Genomic DNA, 6,000 nt, shown 5'->3' on the forward strand with positions numbered 1-6,000 from the left:
ACCCAGAGGTCCATCAACGGGTGGTGCTTGACCGCAAAAGAACTGCGTTCCATTGTGGGCGGCCACAAAAATTGCGGTCCATATGGTGTATCGATCCAGGCAGCAAGCAGCGGAAGTACAGGCCCACAACTGCGGAGCCATCACCTCTCTCTCCTCTCTCTCTGCCCCAAAGCCAGATCCTCGGAGGTGGGAGACAAAAGAAGACAAAGTGAGTAAGGTGGTAAGGGTGCAAAAGTGCATGCAATACAAGGTAATGCACACTGGGGGCACATGGGAACCAGGTGAGACAGGTACGTTCCTACCGTACGCCCCCCACCCCCCACCAGCTAACCTGCATTGCCCCTCCCTTACCCCTTACTGTATCTACAAAACACAACACTACCCATAAGCATCTACTTTACACGTCAACAAACGTCCCTACTTTCTTCCCCGTTCCTCCCATAAACCAAATTCGTCTTCTCTACCTCCTACCCAATCAAATTTGCCATTTCCAACTCTCATCAAAATTTGCCATCTCCAACTCAACATCAAAATTTGCCATCACCAATTCATCATCAGTCCTTCCTAAGGAGGGAGAGATGGAATCACCCCAATGTCTCATCCACGTCGTGATGCATCTCACAAATCCAAACAGCAATTCTCCTTTCCTGCAACACAAAACAAAGGAAACACAGGTGTGGAGTCATCATCATCACCTCAGGTAAGTGGCTGCGTATGGTGCGACAGGTTCATCAATCCTAACTATTTCCTAAATGACTTTAACAACTTTACATTACCCGGGGTCTTTCTCCTGCCAAACCATTGGCCCTCATTACTCGATGTGGTTCGAAGAACCAAAATCCCATTGACCATCTGTGGTGCACACCATCAATTTGGGTCTCACTCCCCGATTCAACACTCGGTGCTCCTGCACAATTTCGGTGGCTGGGTCGTGTGACGCTCCCAGCTGGTCCGCCCACCTGCACACCTCCACCACTGTTGTTGCCTACCGAGCTCACCTGCTCCTCACCCTAACCTAAACTAACTGGGGAAGGCCCTCTCGCACTCTCACGCCCCTCGGTGCCCTCTCTGGTACGGGCTGCCCGATCCACACCCGGGATCCTCAGCCACCCACTGACACTAACGGCTACCAGAGCCCACCTGCGGCCTCACCTGGCCGACATCTAACAGTGGCGGAGTGCCCAACCATTCACACTCATACTAACAGGCCACACGACCAGCCAATTTCACCACACCAATGCACCCATCCACAATACCATTCTGCAACCGCACCACAAATGCCAATATCCAACCACAATTTACCTATACCTCCTAACTACTCTTTAAACTACCCTCCCCGGGTACTCGTGAAAGGGGTCCACTCTTCCCCCATCCACACCTTCGCACCATGCACACCACTCCGTACCACTTACTCCAACTCTCTCCACACCACTCATTCTCTGCTCCATATATTCCACACACCTGTACTTGCACACCTGTGCTCTCATACTTGGTGCCGCCTGCACCCTTCTCTCCCCCAAGCGCATTCGCGCTGATCCACAACACTCACTACTCACCATGACACTCATCCGCAATGCTCTCTCATTCATCGCTTGTACCTCACACACACCTCGGAGCATTGCCTCACCAATGCCTCATTTGAAGCTGCTCACCAGCACTTCCATTCATACTGCATCATCTGCTCTGTCTACTCCGTTCTAAAACTCGCGCTCCTCCGTCTTCCCTTACACTCAGCGCTCCCACGTCATTTATCAAACACTAAGCTACTACGTCCCCACTACAGGTACCAAGTCTCTTACTTAAATCTTGTCACCTATAGTCACCTCTTGTCCCTATCATTATATCCTAACCCACCCGGGCTAGTTTTCACTGCCATACACCCCATCCCCATAATCTATAGCGCATTTGCCCTGTTTTGTGAGGGATGACAGAGTTGCCATGCCACCACATCGGGCACCTCCCACTACCAATTTTGCACATCAAATTTCAACAAATCAAAAATTTGCCAATCACTACCCATCATCTGCCAATCATTACTGCCAATCCTTTGCCAATCATCAAATTTTGCCTTTTTCTAATTTTGGGTCCAAAACACTAACCTCATCATTACAGTCTACTTACTAATGCCTCTCGGTGCGCCAATTCACTTCCAGAGCTCGGCTTCGTACAGCCGAGCAATGAATACGGGTTCTTTGGTGCCAGCGGCTGGATACGTCCCGCATTCGGTGCAGGGACGGGGGCTTACCCGGGCTGAGATCCCACACACCACCTCGGCACGGAGGCATCCCATGGCCCGATCTCGACCTGCTGGAACGCGTCAACAAAAAGGGGTCGCCATGACGACCCTTCCTATCGGGCTGCCCGCTCCGCCTAGTGGAGCACGGACGCGGCCGTTCCAAACGCGGCCCAGCGTGGATCACGTACGGCGGTCCTTTCGAACCCGCCGTGGTTCGGATCCCCGCTGGTCCTCGCGGCACGCAAAGCTGCCCGACACGCACCGAGGGCCCAATTCGGCTATAAGTCGCTCTAACCGCTAACCCGGTTACCGTCGATGCCTCACCTGCATGCTAACACCCCGCAGCCCGTTCCTTGCTCATACATCCAGCTGTTCCCATGCTCCTCGTCCTTGCACCTTCTCTTCCACACCCAGGTACACTCATTACGCTCACAGACTTGGTCACACACCTGACCACCGAACACCTTGGCACACATTCGTCGCTCGCACACCTCACCAACACACCTCTTCGCGCCCCCTTCTCAGTCACCTCCTCTGTGACAATCACAGGTGTGCTCTCACTCGCACACCCAACCACGTGCCTCACTACCAACTCAAGTGTGCATTGCCACACACGCTCTACCATTCCAGGTGCGCATCCTTCCATTCCAGGTGTACATCCTCTCTCACCTGTCACAACCAACTCACGCTCCGTGTCACTCTCACTACTTTCACCTCCACTCTGGACAGCGCACTCACCCTTACTCTCGACAGCGCACTCTTTCTTCATGCACCCGTCCGTTACACCCCTTTCTCGCGCACGCTCTTGCGCACACTCTCCCGTTACACCCTCTGTAACACTCACCACCGGCGTGCATTCTCCCTTACTCTTGACAGCGCACTCTTTCCCCATGCACCTGTCCGTTACACACCTTCCTTGCGCACCCTCTTGCGCACACTCTCCCGTTACATCCTCTGTAACACTCATCACAGGCGTGCATTCTCCCTTACTCTTGACAGGGCACTCTTTCCCCATGCACCTGTCCGTTACACACCTTTCTCACGCACACCCTCCCGTTACATCCTCTGTAACACTCCCCACAGGCGTGCATGCTTCCGTTATATCCTCTGTAACACTCCTCACTACGCGCTTCCATGTGCTCCCTCGCACACGCGCTATGACCGACTCACTCTCGACAGCACACTCACTCCTTGGCGCGCACTTTTTCCTCACACACCCCAGAGTCGGACTTTCTCGCACACCTCCTTTTTCGCACACCAGACCTGTCGCACACTTCACCAACGGCCTCTCACGAACACCCGTGTCCATCTCGACCCCCAAGCTTATTAAATCACCTGGCGCATCATACGCACGACCATATTGGTCACCACTTACACCGGGTCCTCTTTCTCTTCGCTACTCCTCCATCACCACCTGCGAATCCCTCATCCGGTTAATGAGCACATCATCACGATCCGAACACAGACTTTGGACCAATGATTTTACTTCCTCTTTTATCTCTTTCTTATCCTCTCTCCGTCGCTTCTTAATTTCGCTCACCCCTTCTTCCACTTCTTCTAATTTCTGCTTCACCTCCTTCATCTCCTCATGCGCCCCCTTAAGTTCTTCCTCTAACTCCACCTTATTTTTTTCTATGTGCTCCCGCACCTCCCGCTCTTTAACCTCCATCACCTCTACCACCTTGTTCATTTTCCTCGTCAGGTCCTCATGTACCGTCTGACACTCTTTTTTAATTACCCCTACATCCTTTTTCATCTCCTTCTGTGTTGATTTTAAACCCTCTATTACCGCTGTGTTCTTCTTTACCTGGTCCCCCAACTCCTTTTGTCCCACTGTCAGCTGTTCTACTCCCAGCGTCAACTCCTCTATACCACCTTGCAATTTTACAGTCCCCTTTCTCACCTCCTTCTCCATGCGCTCCTCACAGTGCCTCACCTCCTCGCGCACTCCTCCGACCTCCTCACTCACACCTCTTCTGATCTCCCCTCCCATCACTTGCATCTCCTGCCCAGATGCCACCCTCATCTGCTCCATTTCCTCCCTGTGAGCATCCAATTTAGTTTCTACCCCCACTCTGACCCCCTCTATCTGCTGCCCCATTTGTTTAACTTCCCTTTCCGCTTGGTCCCTCATGTCCCTCAATTTGCCTTCCATACTGTTTTCTAACCCCTCTAACCCCTTTTTCATCCCTTCCATTTGATTCTCCTGAACGGCCATTCTGTTTTCTACCCCCGTTAACCCCTCCTGTATTTCCCCTAATCTATTGTCTAATCCCTCTATTCTACTCCCTAACCCTCCGATCTGGGCCCCCATTTCCTCCCTCAATTTCTCGCTATTGGACCCCATCCTTTGTTCTAACCGTTGGCTATTGGCCCCCATGTCCTCCCTCAATTTCTCGCTATTCTGGGCCAACAGGGCCCCTATTTGCGCCATGAGGACCAGCATGTCCATCGGCGGCACGGGTACCGCTACCGCAATCCCATGCGCGGCGCCGACCTGTTGTTCGCGCTCCTCTTCCCCATGCCTAGCGCCACCATTTTGCGAACCTGCCGCCCTCACTGCTTCGCTCTCCTCATGTCCCTCAATTTGGTCCTGGATCGACCCTGCCTCACTCTCCTCTACCGGAACCCAGCCGTCTTGATCTCCCATAGCGCGACTTTCAAAATTCGGGTTTTTGTAAAACAAAAGCAATTTCGGTACTTTATAATTTTGACCAAATTTTGTCTAGATGTTTTTTTTATTTTTTATTTGGTTCGGGCCTCGTATCTCACTCCCAGACACCAATTTGTGACTGTAATAACACAATTGGTGTCCAAAATTTGGGCTGAATAAATTTAGTCCCAGGTTCGAATCCCACTCCTGACACCAGCTGTTACGGACCGCGGATTGGATGTTATTTACCGAGCGGCGGTAACCGCGGCCGAACAGTTGCTCCCCGTTTCTTCCCTTACACTCACCCGATTCACCCAGACGTTGGCCAAATCGCGCTATGCCAAATCAATGATGGAAAGGACACGACGACTGGGAAAGAGGAAACGACGCAAGGGGGGTACAGTTCTCAAGACCTCCGGAGGAGGGTATAATTACAGTGGTGGAGAAAAGGGGGTAGATTACAAGGCAGAGTGAGGTAAAGACACAGAAGAGATGGGCACTTAAATACCGTCTTATCTAACCCCAGACAGACCACGGACAAACGGACAAGGTAGACTTACACAGGGATTGATGGCAGGAATGGACAGGTAGGTCGATGGCACAAGGTGCACCTTGGCTCGGGGACAGGATAAAGCACGGTTCAAAAGATGCAGGGAGGTCTCACCGCTCGGAGGTGGTCTTGCTTGCTCCAAGCTCAGCGCGCATCTGACGTCACCTCCCTCTCACTGCGCATGCTCAGCGGGGAGTGACACGCCCTCGGCTGGTTGGTTCCACCCCACTGGGGCCGGTCCGCCGCTTCCATTGGGTGTGGGGGTTACCGGGCTCCGCCCTTGATGAGGAGCCGACAGTGAGCCCCTGTTTGGTAGCCCCGTCGAGCACATGTCCAATGGCGGCTCGTTGGGAAGGCCTGGTGCCCTCCCACCACCCCTACCAACCAAGCCAGAGTGAGGACGCGCACTCCCTGCGCTCGTTGTTGTTGTTGTTGTTGTTGTTGTTGCTGAACTGTGAGGAAGAGCTGCGGGGAGGTATTGGGAGGTCCTAAACTTCCTAACGGTGCCATACAATCACATTCTGGTGCAACGAAGGGTCAGAATTAATGGAAACGAATCCT

This window comes from Myxine glutinosa, chromosome 3 (assembly GCF_964187855.1).
Source record: "Myxine glutinosa chromosome 3, kmMyxGlut1.1, whole genome shotgun sequence".
Lineage (NCBI taxonomy): Eukaryota > Metazoa > Chordata > Myxini > Myxiniformes > Myxinidae > Myxine > Myxine glutinosa.